Source organism: Peromyscus leucopus, chromosome 14 (assembly GCF_004664715.2).
Source record: "Peromyscus leucopus breed LL Stock chromosome 14, UCI_PerLeu_2.1, whole genome shotgun sequence".
Taxonomy (NCBI): Eukaryota; Metazoa; Chordata; class Mammalia; order Rodentia; family Cricetidae; genus Peromyscus; species Peromyscus leucopus.
Window position 1 is genome coordinate 62,819,913 of NC_051075.1, and position 16,841 is coordinate 62,836,753.

The 16,841-nt window shown below is 42.5% G+C and overlaps 1 protein-coding gene across 2 annotated transcripts in view; it reads left to right on the forward strand.

The window, feature by feature from the left end:
• The first annotated feature begins 201 nt into the window (after positions 1 to 201).
• Flrt2 (fibronectin leucine rich transmembrane protein 2) overlaps positions 202 to 16,841 on the forward strand; it is a 97,615-nt gene continuing 80,975 nt past the window's right edge. Inside the window, exons 1-2 of one of the 2 annotated variants that reach the window (XM_037210762.1) lie at positions 202 to 854; positions 1,092 to 4,263. The gene's annotated coding sequence lies outside the window, so the exon portion shown is untranslated. The remainder of the gene's footprint in view (positions 855 to 1,091; positions 4,264 to 16,841) is intronic. The other variant, XM_028875870.2, reaches the window with a different exon arrangement.

The window sequence follows — 16,841 nt, forward strand, 5'->3', positions numbered from 1 at the left end:
TTCTGTTAAGAGTTAGAACTAGATCAGAGACTTCCAAGTCTTCAAAGAGCAGCTGGGAAAGGAAATGATACCAGGGGCGGGGGGGGGGGCACAGAAGTAAAGGAATAAAAAAACCAACTTTTCTGGCAACTTCAATAAATCCGGTAACTGGAGGTAAAAAATAGATTGTGAGGGCTGGGTCTGGTCCGGATGAAACGCTAGGCTCCTTCCCAATTCCCGAGTCTGGCTCGGAAAGCGCGCCACTGGCGTCTTGCCACGCGAGTGCCCCTGGACAGCCACACGCCCACTGGAACTGCACGTGAACAAAGCTTTTGCCGGGAGAGCCGCGGCCTGTGGTTTCTCAGCGCAATCTAGCTTCCATCCAGAGTGTCGGGTGAACACAGGGTTAAGCTAGTTCCCTTCTCGGTAGGAGGGAAAGGAGGGGGAGGGGGAACGAAGCGTTCTGTCTTGCCGGGTACCTTGCAGTTAGTTGTACATTGGAAAGCGGTCGCCATCACTTGTGAGTTTGGCGTCATCCATTGTCACCACCGAGGAATGTGCGCTGGGAGATAACACCAAGTGCAGGGCCTCTGAGACACGCAGGGCTCCTCTCTGCTTCCAGGTGCGCTCGGTTTCTGGTCCTCCGTCCCGAGTTTCCAGCAGCTGGAGGAAGCACCTCAGAACCGGTCACGGCGGCGCCCACTGAGCCTCAGGACCAGGGTGGCAGTTCTCAACGATGGGCAGGAGGGACCTCGGCGGCGACCCCTAAAGCAATAACATGCCCGGGGAGTCCCTCTGCTGCCATGCCAGCTTCTTCCCTTTCCACCTCCCCGACCCAGTCGGATTCGGATGAGCTAAGGAGACAAGGCCACCAGGTAAAGGGATTGCAATGCCAGGTGAAGTTTCTAGTGACTGCCTTAGCTTTCCTTACGAGGGCACCACGTTATTTGGGAAGATTTATTATTATTATTTTTTGAGCAAATGGTGGGTGGTCACCGGGTGGGTGTTCTAGGTTTTGTCTCTTTTTATTGCCCAAGAAAATAGGTTTTCTTTTTCTCTCTACCCCTACTTGGAGGACTTCTGTACTCTCAAGTCGAATTCACATCCTCTAGGGAGTTTTGTGACTGAGTTGTGGGGATAAAAAAAAACAACGCTCCTTTGCTGCCTGCCAGAAACATCGATCCTAAACGGAGTTTTCTGAATCCCCCATGCTTTTAGAACTCCAGCCTCTCATTTCCCCTAGAATGAATCTCTTAAGTACGGTAAGTAGCAATCTCCCCTACCCATCTGTGTTGAATGGCAGAAGTGTTATTATTATCAAGCGTCGGTATTTGAAACCCCTACCCGCCCTGTGCCCCAAATCCGGGTTCAATTAGTCACTAAAACTGAGGATGCTAGTTCGTTTTCTTTCCAATCGAGTGCGGTTTTTCAAAACCAAGGACCCTGCCTCCTCTGCTCCTGCACCAGGAACTGGTAGTGTTAGGGCTGGTGTAATTGCGCTTTCCTGACTCAACCGGCGGGGGATGGAGAAGTCCCCCAGAGCTCCCAAAGCTGAACTAGGATCACTTTCCCTGCGCGGCATGCCTGGGACGTGGAGAAAGGTCCTTCTACGCCGCCAGGAGCGGAATGCAAGGCCAAGCAGATGCCCAGAGTAGTAAGGCGAAGAACCTATCCAGCTGCTCTCGGGTCCCCTCCAGGCTAGGGACCTCCTGGAAAGGTTCCTCAGCTAAGCTGACCAGTCCAGGGCTCTTCCAGGAGCTTTCAGCGCCAGCGCGAATCACTTCTGTTTTGTGATTTCCCCTCCACGATGATCAAGGGTCTGAGCTAGCTAAGGTCTCTGCACCAATCAGGGGAAGGAAGATTTAGGAAAAGAGCCTGTCTGTCTAGGGAGGACTGGTCCCACACTTGCTGTTTGGATAAGTCATTTTGCCTGTCAGGGCGCTCAGGAAGGGACAGTGGCTGCCGAAGGCTACCGCCATCGCTGCTGTCATCTTGGCGCTTCTCTTCATAAGCTCCCAAGATGACTCTCACTGTCTCTTTTCCTCAGATTAGAGGCTCCATTCACGCCCCATTCTCTCCTGGATATCTGTCAGTTAACACTTCAAGTTTGGAGAAAAGACAGGCCACGCATACGTGTTTTCTAGTCGCCTTTGCATATCTAAAGGACGGGGAAGAGTGGCAAAGCTCTCTTGAACCCCCGTGGTGTGTGCCAACGTGTGTGAACGCGTGTGTCGCGGTGCGTTTGGGTGTATCCTTGTGTGGCTTGGGAGACAAATCGGGCGTTTCTCCAAGTCGTCTTACCAGGATTTAAGCGCTCAAGTCCATGAAGGTAGCAGACACAACAGCGATGCAAGGAAATAAAAACAATCGGGGAAGTGGTGCCAAGTGACTCAGACTTTGAACTGAGGACAAGGAGTGCGGTCGCGCCTGGGGTTCGTCCGGAAATCATCTCCAGCGGGTTACAGGCAACGCCCTTGCCAAAGTCGTCAGTCCAGAATGCTGAGAAGATCCCTAGGGAGTTGGTTCAGGGCGAGCTTTCAACTTGCAAATTGCTTTTCCCGGGGCTCTACCCACAGTGCGCCTCATTGCAGCCTAATGCTCGGTGCGGGCTTGTTCTCCCCCTTCTGTTAGTATGCCGACGGTCTCCAGACTAGTTAAAACACATCGCAACTTGCTGGAGACTTATGGGCAGCAATGAATGGAGGAACAAACCAGGTCACCACCCCCTTGCCAAAAAGAGAGGAAAAAAATAAAAATAAAATGGAAGAGACAGGTCTCAGATTTCTTAGATTACTCTTTAACCTTTGCAAAGAGAATCCCAAGTGGGAAAGGTGTGCCGATTGGACGTTTTAACTATGCAGCCTGTTTTCATAGTCATTGCTGCGGACGTTGTCGGTTGTCCATTATAATTTCTAGAGACAACTCATCTACTGAACATCACTCTTTCCAGGAGCAGCTAGGGTGACAGGGGAAAGCGGATGTGTTTAAATAGGATGCCAAACTCTAATTCCTCCAATTAAAGTTTATGGAAGAAAGCTTGATGAGCAGACCTTTGATGCGCTGGAGGTGCCGCACACCCCCAATGTTGCCTCTGAGTAAAATAACGCCATTTTGGTTGAGAGACTTGCTATATTTTTACCCTCTAATGTTACGTTTCGATCATTTCTAAGTAATAGCTCCTCTGGCGTGGATGTATATCAGGCGAACTACAGGGAAAGCGTCCTTCACCATTCAGAGAAGCTGAGGGTAGGGAGGACGCCTGAAGCTTACAGAGAGGGAGAAGCATGGTTCTGGGTCAAGTTGGCATTCCTGGGTTAGCCGGGAGCACATAACTCTCTCCAGGGAGGACAGGGTTAAAAGCCCCATCTGACTTTGCCTCTTGGAAAGCTTAGGGTTGCTGCGGCTCCTCCCAAGCATTCTTTAAATCAGAGAAGTGGGAGGGACTCGGCTTGGGAGGGAGGAGAAGAGGGAGGCCAAGAAAGAGGGCTCGAAGAGGGGAGCGCGCCAGAGCTCCAGGGGCCGAGGGAGAGGAGGGGCGCTCAAGCTGCAAAGCCGATCCCGCGAATTCATTACAGTAAACATCTCCCGGGGGTGTCAGGAGGGGTGGGGGTGGGGACCTCGGAGTCTACATTAGCGGACCGGGTCCGATCAAGGCAGCAGTGTGGCTGGAGCTGCCTCCAGACCCGCGCCCCGCAGACGCTGCACTTGGAGTGAGCTCCGCGCCCGCCCCCGCGCAGCCCGAGCTGCACGCCCTGCTGCGCGTGGTCCGCACATTCGCTGCGACCGAGCGCCCGCCCAGTTCTCCCGCCGACTCGCGCGGTCCTCCGGCTCCCAGCAGTCCCGGACCCGGCCAGGACGCGCTCCACCGCCCTCCTAGATCGCCCTACTTTTTTTCGGGGTTCGAGGCGGAGAGGGGGAGACGGAAGAGGAGAGGAGACCAGAGCTGCGGCGGCCCCGAGCCTAGATAAAGTGGCATGCCCGACCCCTGGAGGCGGAGGTGGCAGAGGACCGGGGAAGACGATGCCGCGGCTCCGTAGGGGACGTAGGCGACAGCGAGCAAGGCGAGCGGGGCGCTCGGGCGCCCGCAAGCTGCCGGGAGGCGCTCACCACTCAGAAGCTCTGGCCTCAGCTTCCCGGAGCTCCGACGCAGCCAGAGGCAGAGCTGGGTTGCAGCAGCCGCCGCCGCCACCTGGAGGACCCAGCAAAAGTTTGGATCTGGGGGAGGGCGCTGCGCTGAGCGGGATTACCAGCAGGGCTGAAGGGAGACCTGGAAAACCTTAGCAGGTAAATGCGCACCCTTAACCGTGCCTCCCGCTCTGGACTTCGGATCCTTTGAAAGCCTTTAGCAGGGTTAGCTAGGTTTGACTCAAAGTAAGACGGGGGCCAAGTTCAAGGTCCCAGGGATGGGTATACCAGCGCTGGCAATTCAATAGTCATGTTAGCTGGGGGTGGGAATGGAAGTGTGTGGCGGCGGGGGTGGGAGGTGTCTTGGTGTTTCTTCGTGCCAGATAGGCAACGATGTGAGTCGATCCCCCCACCCGAGTGGAGGAAAACCCTGGGCCCCGGCTAGTGTCTGATTCTGTATAGTTTGGAAATTTAGAATGTGTATCCAAGGACTTTTAAGTGTGCCCGAATCCAGAGAAATGATAGATGGATTTCATTCACCCCCCCCCATTCTCTCATTCTCTCACCCTATTTCCTATAAAAAGAAAGGAAGCTTACTTTTGCTCACCTGCTTCTCGTAGCTTTCTCTGAATCTTAGATTTGGAGAGGGGTATGAATATTGAAAGCAGAGAGAGAGAGATATCTCCCCCCCCCCGACCCCCGCCGACATCCTCGGAGTCTTCCCTAATTTCATTCACCTTCTGGTGTCATAAAATACGAACTATAAAAGTCACATTTTCATTGAAGGGCAATATGAAACGTTAGCCATTGGTGGTGTAAATTTGCTCTCTCTTTCTCTGTCTCTCTCTGTCTCTGTTTCTGTGTATGTGTGTGTGTGTGTAGTCGGGGAAAAAAAGAGAGGTATGGATATGGATGTGAATGTATGTTCCACTGCCTGTGGTTAGTGATGTTACACAGAGCCCCCCCCCCCCGTTCTTTAGCCTGATGCTCAGTGATGTGGGGGAACTCCGAATGGCCTCATGTGTGTAAGGAGGCTAGGGTACCAGAGGGAAGACACTCACAATTCTGAACAGCAGTTCCATGCACTTTAGCTAATAAAATAGCTGCTGCTCACTCCCAGGGCAGAAAAGATTCAGCACCACCACCCCCTTAAGGCACTACAGAGTTTTGAAGCAGCTCTTGAGGCCCTGGTATCGTCTTTATTATGATGATCACTATTAATTCTTCTGGAAACTCCTAGTACATTCTCTGAATGAAAATCATCTCTCTGAGAGCTTGTGATTAGTTCTAATAGAGGGAATCTCCCGTTAAGCTAACAGTAAACTAATCAAGTAAGTGCAGGGCGAAAATCCCTGCAAATGCTCCTCCAGGAGCTCAAGGTGCCTATCAGATTTCTTTGCATGCTGTGTCTGCTGCTCACAGCCTCTTCTAAATGGGAGCCATTGCTCCCCATTCAGCTGGGAAGCTACCTAAATCACACAGGGTTCTAGTGAGCTTCAGAGCATGTCCACTCGCTTACAGGATTATTGCTAAATTTATGATGTCTAACTTCCCCCAGCCCAAAGCTAATATGAAGGATGGCTTCTGTATCAGAGCAGGATCCTCTCTAGTCCTACCTGGTATGACCTTATTAAATAAGCGAAGAAGTATCTCCCCAAAATTCCGAGGTAAATAGAATGCCAGGTTGGCATTTGTCCAGTGCTGTATTTGATTGTTGCCGTATGGATATAAAATTTTAGGTCAGGATCTGAAATGTTAGAACTGGATTATGTCTTCTAAATCACCAAGGATATTTACCAGATACATGTGGCTTGGCTGGCCACCATATTAGAGGAGAATCAATCTTTAGGGAATATGCACACCAAGAAAAGTTGCACGTTTTATTGCCCCTGAATGTGTAAAACTTTTCTCCCTTCTACTGTTTTTTAGAGAAGCCTGAGAAGAAATCAAAATAGGCTAGGGTAAAAGCCTTTAAGGGTCTTTACTAATGACTGTTGACAGTATAGTACCAGACTGTTATGTCAAGGTGCAAGTATCTGGAAGATGTAATTTCAAACATTATTCCTTTCCTTTCTCCTCCTCTCCTCCTCCTCTTCCTCCTTCTCCTCCTTCCTCTTCCTCTCTTCTTCTTCTTCTTTTTTTGATACCTATATCTTCACACTTACATAGTTTCACTACTGTTTTACAAATTCTAGGGGATGCTTTAAAGGAATAAATTATGCCAATGCTGGTCTCTGGGGTCCCTTATGCAGTCTTTTTTTTTTTTTTTTTTTTTTTTTTTTTTTTTTTTTTTTTTCCTGTATGAAAGGTTTGAGATGATCATTCGAGTTTGAACTGCTGGATCTCATTTGAACCTCCTCTGATTCCCTTTACATTTATTCTGGCCTGCTGGATAGATTGACTTAGGATTTAGACCAACCTTCCTAAAGCAGCGATTAAGTTTCCCCGTTTGAAGCTGTGGTTTCAAGTATGTCCACCACCAGAAGTTTTATTCTGTGGAGGCTCAGCTGCAGCATCTAATCTAGTTTGACTCTTCGGCTCTCTCTACTTTCACAGGGAAGAATGGCTGCTCCTGTGATCAGCAGTGCTTTAGGTCCAAAATAAATAAATAAAAGGAAACAGCGAGGAGACTTTGCTGTCTGCTTAGAACATTCCAGTAAGGTGAAGGTGACGAGCCTTGTTTCTGTTTGGTTCATGCTTTCTTGGAGGATCATTTTTTGGTATATTTAATTTTAATTCAAGTTCTCCCCCCCTCACCACACACACACACACACACACACACACACACACACACACACACACAGGATTGCTTTAATAACTTTGTGGTTTCTGCCACACTGATTCAAATTCAGCCCATTAGTGACCTCTATCTGTGAGAAGTGAATACTCATTGTTTTTCTTTCTTCTCATCAGCATCTGCAGACAGATGATGTGTGTCTGGGGACCTACTAGCTCCATAGATCTTTCTGAATATTTCATATTTTACTTTTTTTCTGATTTGATTTTTCAAATACAGAGTTCAACACAGATAATGATATTTAATAACAGTAATAAAAATGTTTTCAGCGAACAGAGTCCTACTAAATGGTTATTCCATAAAGCATTGACAACGTGATCAACGTGAATTAAATCTCAGCATTGCACACTGCCTGAAAGAACTGCACACTCAAGGCGACTGTTGTGTTGAGACTCACAGCGCTGTTGAATGTCTGTGAAATTTTATTGCCCCTAAGTGCTTACATAACAAGGGAAACTCGAGACGAGCCCAGAACATACATGTGGTAACTGTACTTCTTAGTAGCAGTGTGCATGTGTCTTTAAATTCATCTTGGCTTCTGCTGTGAACTTAGGTACAGACAAGGGACGAGGTGGAATATGAGAAGGACATTTGTAAGTGGATGGTCCTTTTAAAGAGACTCCGAAAACCTGCCTCCTAGTCCAGCTTTATCTTCTGGGGCTTTTCAAGTAGAAATCTGAATTTTAGTTGATTATTTGAAATGTTAATTGAAGCCAAAGTTTTCTGCATTTCTTAACTTGGGTGGATATCATTATCTGACATTTCCCACATGTTTTTGATGTAGTGTTATTTGGGATGTGAAGTTTTAAGGAGTTTTTTTCTTTCTTTTCCCTTGGGCAGGTTTTAAAAAGACATTTTAAAAGACCAATTATTGTTACTATTGAAGTTAAACAACTATTATAGTATCCCCGTGGGCTTCCTTTCTTATTGTTCCTGCCCCCATCTATTTGCTTTTGTGAAATCATATTTTTCCTCTACAACTGCATGTCGAGGGTAGGAGTAGTACTGTCAGTATGTGTGACTCTCTCTAATAAAAAGCAACCTCCAAGTTTATAATAAAATATACACATATATACATCTCAGTGGCTATTTTCAGACAGATTCTTTTCAAGGGTCTAAGTATGTTTCTTTTTAAGGGCTATGACACAAATATTGTTATAAAAATATCCTGTGTTCTGATGAATACAGAGGCTTATTTCAGTTGCACGAAACAGTAAAACACTGTATTAGCAAAATAATCAGTGGTATTTTGAGTACATGGTCAAAATCTGTTAGAACCTTCATGTTTCCTTTCCCCCTTTTTTCCCTACTCTTTGGTGAATTTCACATCTACTGGTCTTTTTGGTTTTCTTTGATTCTTTCTACTGTGGCTCTTTGAAGTGCTTCAAAATTAAACAGTAGCTACTTTTTAGGGAAATTCATCATGTTACGTTCAGGATTCCAGGAGAGTTAATGACGCAGAAAAAGTCCTGTAAAACATCTTTCTAAAAGAAGTCCTTCTCTTGAAGGCTTCCTACTTACTGGCCTCCTGTACCATTTGCAGTGAATTGGAACTCCGTTATTTATTTTTCAAATACCACCTCTAACTTAATTTAATGTGGGATGTGTTTCTGCAGAAGTGTGCAATGCCTTGTGTGTCCTGGGTCCCCTGAACAAAGCAGTATCGTTGTTACCAAACTGCAGTAAGGGAAGGTCACAGAAAATCCTTGGGTATAATTGAGGAAGTCAGAGGCCTCATTCACCTCGTTCTCAAACACCGGTCAGTTACTGCGTTGATATTTAATAAGGACATACATTTCTCCCCCCTGGCAACTTAGTGGTTAAAGACTTCAGCCATTTTTGGAAGCATTCACAAAGTCCGTCTTTGGAGCTGCAAACCATTACCTTTCTTTCCTTGATGCTTCTCATTTTCTTCTCATGGTGATTTTAGAGGAATGTGCAAGAAACTTGGAAGAAGCCTTCTGTTGACCTAAGTACATAGGACCAATTGTTCATTTCAGTTATATTGTTACATAGTTCAGTTCTTTCTATCCAAGCTTTCATAAAGATAAAAGAGTCCCCCAGACGAACTTTCTAAGAACCTGAAGGGTTTTGGAGTTAAGCCTACTGAAAAATAGCAGCTCCTAAAGTTCATAAATGCCAATGATCACTGGGAGCCCCTCTTTGGGGAGTGAAAGAGCAGTGTTTCCTACTGGGGTTCATGAGTACACTGCTCGCCAGAGTCCACACGGGTCACACGGCCACGTGGGAAGCATTAGATACGTATTAGTCCTGAAATAGGTCCACATGTTGGTGTCACTCAGCCCCAGCTGGCTGTGGGTGTCACTTTCATGAGAATCTAATGTCAAGACAAACTTTGTGATAGTTTTCTATCCTATTTTGCTCTCAAACTTGGACACCGACGCTTGGAAAAAGGAATTATGAAGGGTTTCTAGTACTTAACCACATGTAGGGCACAGGAGAGCTAAGGAGGATAGTTTGGATAAACATTGCCCTTAAAGACTCTATTATAAATTTCATTTTTTTCTTCTTCCCCAATAGTCCAACTTCTGCTTAAATGACATCTTGAAGCTAAGGGATATCTGGCTCTGCCCAGTTAATAATGAACATTCATACTTAATCTTAATTAAGTAGATGCAGAAATCTCCAAATATAGGTCAAAATTTTCATTACTTATAGATGCACCAAAAATGTTCAGAGTTGGGTATTTTTGTTTTAAATTGTAAAAACTTCATGGCAGTCTTTGATATATTTACAGTTTAAATAATAGCATTTAAATAAATAATATCTCCTTTCCACTATTGTACAAGATTACGGGTTTTTCTCTGCTGATCAATTTTGTGGTGTTAGGCATTTGGCTCCTCAACTATGAGAGAGCATGAGAAATGACTCTTATTTTTTTTTTTTGAGGAAAGAAAAATACAATGTACATTTTTTGTCAGTGTACTCCTTCCTATATTTGACCTTGTAGGAATTACTTAATCTCCTGGAGACTTAATTTCTCTTTGCAGAGTTCAACAGAGTTGTTGAGAGGTCAAATAAGATTTATGTGTGTGGAATGCCTTGATAACAATACAGTGTTACATTCTCATAAAGAGGCATTATTTAAGTTGATAACATTTACCATCGCATGACTGTCTTGTGTTAGGATAGGCAAGGTTCTGTCTAATTAACAGTTTAACCAAGAGATTCCTCTGCCCTTTCAGGAGCCATGGTTCTTGTATGTGTGTGTATGTGGTTTCACCTAACATATGAAGCGTTTTTTTGACCCATGTATTTTTTTTCTTCCATTCATTTAGTGATTGGTTGACATCTTTGGTGAGCTTTCCCTGTTTTGACACTCCTCTTTCCAAGCCTGAGAGGTAATTAGGGTAAGATGAATTCAAGGACTAGATTTTCCTTCGCTTGAACTACTGAGTAGCTGACAGAAACTGAATTGATCACGGGTGGATTCTATTAAGGATCTTTATTGGAAGAAACTGCTCAGTCCCTTGAAATAAAATTGCTTCTGTTTCTGACCAGGTTTAAACTTTATGTATGAGAGCTATTTTTTGTGAAAGCAACAACAGCAAGAAAAAGGTATGATGCATTTTTAAAAAGTTTATCTTGCAAAATAAGACTGTCCTTTTTGTGCTTTGGTTAAAAAAAACCAACTCATTTGTTATCAATGAATAGAAAGATCTGATTTGCTATGATAGAAACATATATTACAAAACTTTATGCTGTTAGTGTCACTAACTTTTGGTGACCCAGTTCTTTATGGCTTATTGCGGTGATTTCTTTCTTTTGTCCTATCTTAAACAGTTGTTTGCACATTTATTGCACTTTGCTAATTTGTTTACATGCAGGCCTTTGTGAAGGTTACTTCTGAATGTTTTGATGTCCCTTGATTCAAAGTTTCACAGACATAGTACATTTGTGAAGTATGCAAAACACTTTAGAGATGATGATTTCTGGTCAGAACAGATATTTTAGCCAATGATTCTAAATTATTTTCATTTTGTAATTTGTTACCTTTCCAAGTTCTAAAAGTTAGTCTTACTTTCTATTTTATTTATTTCTTTGTTATTAATTACTTTTCATTATTTTAGAGATTACTGGAACAGGGTGTCTCACTGTGTAGTCCTTGCTGTCCTAGAACTCACTTTGTAGACCAGGCTAGCCTTGAACTTTCAGAGATCTGCCTGCCTCTGCTTCCAAGTGCTGGGGTTAAAGTCGTATCACTACTCCCAAGTCTTCCTTAACTTTGCTATTTTTATAGTATCTTGTAAAGTCTATGATCATAGCTATTATTTTAAGATGGAAAACTGCTTTCATAGTTTGGTACAATGTATGAAAATACTTTTGGGTCTGACATTATTAAATAGTTTAATAATAATGTTTCAAGAAAGAAGATGTTTTCTACTGATTAAAGATTAAGTAATCAAATGAAAAGAGCTTATATGTGTCTGTGTGAGGAGTTAGTATGTTAGTGTGTATCTTTGCAACATATAAATACATCTTAAGTCTTGGAGACTGGAGAGGAAGTACTAAAATAAGCTGTTATTAATTTAGCTGTAGTCTCTCCAAGATAATAAAATAATAAGGTTTCACCAATCGTGTTAGTGTTTTCCTTCTTTCTTTTTTTGAGATTATAACATAATTACACTTCTCACCTTCCCTTTCTGCCCTGTGAACCCTCTCATACACCCCACCTTGCTCTCTTTCAAATCCAGGCTTCTCTAATATTACTGCTGCAGGCCTATATGTATATGTTTAGGTATATACACACACATTCTCAAACATAACCTGCTCAGTCTGAGCAATGCAACCCACAAGCATGTCCTCAGGACTGAACATTTGGTATCAGACCACCCACTGGGGTGCTCTTCCCTGGAGAAGATTCTTTGCCCCACTCTCTACACTCCTTAGTTGCCTGCGGTTCTTTAATTGGAGATTTTCTTTTCCATATAGGTCAAAGGAAACTATGTGAAGAAAAGTACCAAATGCCACAATAAGGTCTGTCTCTTGTGAAGTAGATAATGATACTTTAGAAGCAGAAAGTATACTACAGGTGGTGAAGAAACCTTACTTATTCACTCAGCAGTTAATCTTTAGCCCTTGCCGTGGGCCAGACACACAATACGTACCTACATGACCAATATGGCTGGAGAGTCCAGATGTAGGTAGTGAATAAGTCCTGTGCTGAGGGTCCAAGCTGGTGGCAGGAGAGGGTGATGCAGAACCTGGTTTATGCATCACTGGTTTATGCATGACTGAAGACATTGCTGTCAACATGAGTAACTGAGCCAGGAATATGCAATGAAAGGAACTCTGCATTCAGTTAGGTCCTAATGTTGGCTCTTCTACTTGTTAATTGGGTGAACGGTGCCAATTTTTAAATTGTTTCTTAGCCTTTGTCTCTTTTAGTAGAAAATGGAGGGCTGGGCATGTATCTTTATGGTAGAGAAATTGCCTAGCATATATATGCCTGCTGTCCATTTCTAGATTACTAAGGATGGGGAAAAAAGGAAGGAAATGCATGCAGTGGAATGCATAGAGAACAAGAAAGGAAATACAATTTTATACAGTGACAAAAGGAGCCTTGTAGTAGAGAGTGGTGTAAGCAGGTCATTTGAGATAGGGCTAGGAAAAGCGAGAGAAACAGAGTAAAGAACTTCTCTCAAGTTGGGAAATTCATTACACCAACTAGTTCATTGAAAGCACCACTTTTTGATTATTAAGAGTTTTGTGTAATATGCTCTCACACATAGAAATATACCCTTGCATCCTTTGCCAATGTTTGCAAGAAACCAGGTTCTGACCCGGGACACTGAGCACAGTGAGCTATGATGATTATGTCTTTGCCAAGGTACAGCAACTTTTATCAAATTGAATTTCAAGCACTTGCCTTGCCCAATTCACTTCACCCATGACTCTTGGCAGAGTCATGAAAATACTCTTTTGTAGGAAATTAACGCTGTAATTACTGCTATCTTTCTTCATACTTTTTCTGTCTGTGGGCAATGATTGTACTTTAGTTGTCATGGTTAGTGTTTATTGTCAACTCAATGCTACCTGAAGTTAGCTGAGAAGAGGGAACTTCAACTGAAGAATCACCTCATTCAGACTAATCTGAGGCCATGTCTGTGAGAGATTGTCTTGATTGATAATTTGTGTGGGAGGAGTCATCCTATTTTGGACTGTACCATCTTTTAAGCCAGCAAATCGGGACTGTATTAGAAAGCTAGCTGAACTTGAGCCAATGAGCAAGCCAGTAATCAGCATTTCCCCAAGTGCTTCAGCTCCTGGCCTGATCTCCCTCAATGCTGGAATGAAATCTGGAAGTATTAGCTGCAACGAACCCTTTCCTTCTCTAAGCTGCTTTGGGCCACGGTGTTTTTCAGAGCAACAGAAAGCAAACTAGAACGCAGATGTAAGGATGGGCATTGGATGTGGGATGGTGCTGTTGGGCTGTTGGTTCAGTATGAAAGCATTTCTTTCAAAGGCAATTTCAATTAATTTAAAAATGGGGCTTTCACAGCTTCTATAACAGGCTTCTCATCAAGTACAGTCCTCAGAAACACTGTTCAAAATCAATTTTAAACTATCATTATACTCACATATGTATGCAAAAAATACTATAGTTATATATGTATTTATGTATATATACTTATAGATCAAAATGCAGAAGTTAATATATATTTATACTATATAGTATATATATGAAATTTGCTTATTTTTAAAATTATGAGTGTATAAATGTATTGATTAATAAAAATTATCTTTAACAGAATGTTAGCCAGGCCTAGGCTACCATGCAGGGAAACTTTTCCTTTTAAGTCCACATAATATATAACGTAACACAAATACATGCAATTAATCAAATTTGAGCAATGAGCAGCAGGCACCAGAGTACCCTGTGCAAGCTGTTACTGTATTTTTAAGTGGCTTCTGAGCTACAATTCAACTCAACATAAAACAATAAGACCTTGTTTTGCTACTTTAGAACATGTAAGAGAGATTAAAATTCTTTGGAAAATGATTTTTTTTTAAATATTTTTCTTTTTACCCAAATAGGTAAGGAACAAGTCCAGTAGTGCTGACAGCAATGGAATTTAAAACTTCAGGCTAATAATCTCAGGCTCTGAGGAATGCCAGACAGACTTCTGTGGGAGTCAGGAGCTTATAACTGAGCTTATAACTTGGGCAAAGACTGAATCCTAACCATGTGCTGCGCACCATGCTAAGTTTTCTGCAGGGCATTTGGGATAAATGTTTAAGCAAGACTCCATCCTTGCTTGCAAAATGATGCCAGCTTAACCCGCAGTCGAATTAAATGAAGACACTGGATGCAAATTTTGGGACTCTAGCATTGGAGACTATGCCTTAGTAAACTTTAGTAAAACCTGGGATTATGGGCTCTTAAGAGCTCCTTAGTTGTAATGAAACTGTTAGATTTCATTCTTTCTGACCTCAATATTCTGTAGATATGTAATAGTCTAGTTGAGAGTCACAGGGATTTCTGAGTGTGTGTGTGTGTGTGTGTGTGTGTGTGTGTGTGTGTGTGTGTGTGTTTTCCCATTTAGGATACTTCTGATCTTCAGTATCAGGGTTGAGTTCACTCTTGGAAACAACAGTGTCCTATGTTTTTTCTCTCCATCAGTACCCCCATGAATTCTCATACTGCTTTTACTATTCCCAGAATTAATTTACTAAAACATCAAGCAAGCCATAAGATAGTTGCTTCATATTCTTCAATCATCTTACCTGTTTCTTGGATTCTCTGTCCTTCTAGGCAGAGCCTATCCAAATAAGTTGGGCTCTCTTGCAAGATCCATGATTATCCAGATCTCAAACCAAACTCTCATTTCTTTTCAAACACCTATTCCATGTATTAAGTAATTTAAGAAAATCAACCTTTCCCATGGTATTTATCTGTTATACAGAATATTAACCAATTGTTCTTTTAGGAAACTTTTCCTGTAAAAGTCAATGGGGTGTAAGCTTTCCTCCTGGTTAGCATAAATCATGTCTTTCTCTGGTTTTCTCCAAGCAAGCATCCTTTAAAACTTCATTGGCTGCTGCCTCCTGTTGTATTATAATGTGTTTTTACTCATGTCTGTGTCTCTCACTGTATTCCAGACCTTTGACTCAGTTGTTCTTTCTTCCTAGTGCTAATGAAAATGCCTGGTGCAGCAATTTCTGCACATGTGTAATTAAATGAGTTCATTTGTAACTTCATAAACTGATCATGAAGGACAAGATCTTCATACTGTCCCAGAGAAGGGCTGTTTGTCAGAGTACATTTCATTCCCCTACACTGGTTGCCTAATGGAAAGAAATATAGCCCTCCCCCTTTGACTTGCTCTAAGCAGGTTTTACAGGCAAACACCTGCTGGTTAACCAAACCCTGATCAGCATCAAGCTTTCCAACCCACACATGAGGTAATTCAGATGCCGCATAGCACTGATCTGTTTGAAGAAAGAATTTTGCTTCATGATATGTCTTTCCTGATGCCAAATGAAACTGTTTGTTAAATAGGTGCTCATATAGATGTGTATTTTCACATGGAATAAAATGAGTAACACACTGATTAACTTTGTGGATCTATCTTGGGAGAATTAAAGAGAACAAAACAAAGCACACGTGAGAGTTTGTACATTTGCTCTCTTTTTTATATTTTTTTGTTCTTTGATTTTATTTCATGTATTTTATCTTAGGCATATCCTTTGTTGACAGTGGCTCTCCAGAGTGGGTAAAAGAAGACTAGAAATCATAATTTCTTTATAACTCTTCCTCCACAAAGCAGGATCTGCTTAGTCTATTGGATTTGCATGTTGAGTGCAGCAAAGGGCATTTGAAGCTTATGATGATTTCCAAACATGTGTAGCATAAGTTGATTTAACAGTTAACCATGGCAACTAGAGAGGATAAACCTTAGATCATTTTTGTGGGTCAAAAGACAATTTTAACTGTACTGTTCTGATTTCATGGTGAGCAACAAATTAGTGGTGAGAGATGACTTGCTTGTAAGTGCTGTGTCTGTGTTTCTACCTATTTTTCAGAAAAACAAAGAAAGCAGAGGCAGAAAGTATGGAAAGATGAGGGATATATTTTGATATGCACTTTTTAGGCTTCCTTTAGCGTTGTGTGTATGCTGTCCATTCTTTCACACCGTAAGACAATTTTTCACAAGGTCAAGGTCTTTCACACTGCAGACTAATGACATCTCAAATTTTTAGTGTTAATCTGTGGGATGCTGTGAAGCAGTGACCTCTCCCTAGTCTTGAGTGCACGGGGTATTAGAGAGGTCACATTCTCATCCAGAGGATCAATAATAATAATACCACCAATAAAGGTTAGTAATAATGTTATCCATCATATAGTTATTCTTTTCAAATGCTGCTTATTCAATTCATGCATGCTACCACATTAAATTCTTTACAACACAGGAGTGAAATGCATTCTTTTGATTCACATTGTAAAGACTCAGCTTTGTACATAGCACAACTGGTAGCGTGGATTAGTTCCCTTATCTTACTTTATAATTATTAATATTTTTGTTTATACAATGGAACCATCTAAGACATTGCGATGTAATCCTTGCCATTGTTTTCAGTGAAGAAAACGATTCCTGAATCGCTCAGTATAATTCAGTGAAATGGGAATAGTAAAAGTGTCATGCATTTGTAAATAAAGCATGACAATTTTTAGCAATACTTTTGACAGGAGTGCTAGTCTGTAGAAGGCTAGAGATGGAGGGCTACTTTAATTGTAGAGGAGGCTCTCATGTGTTTTCCCCTTGCCCTCTTACCAGCATTACTAATAAATAGTTAAATGGATTGATTTGAGATTCACCTCTTTTCCCTGCGGAGGTGATAATGGGCAATGAAGTGACCAGAGGGCAGATAACAACATAAAGTGTATAGCTTGAGAGAGCCTGGAATAATGGAGAAT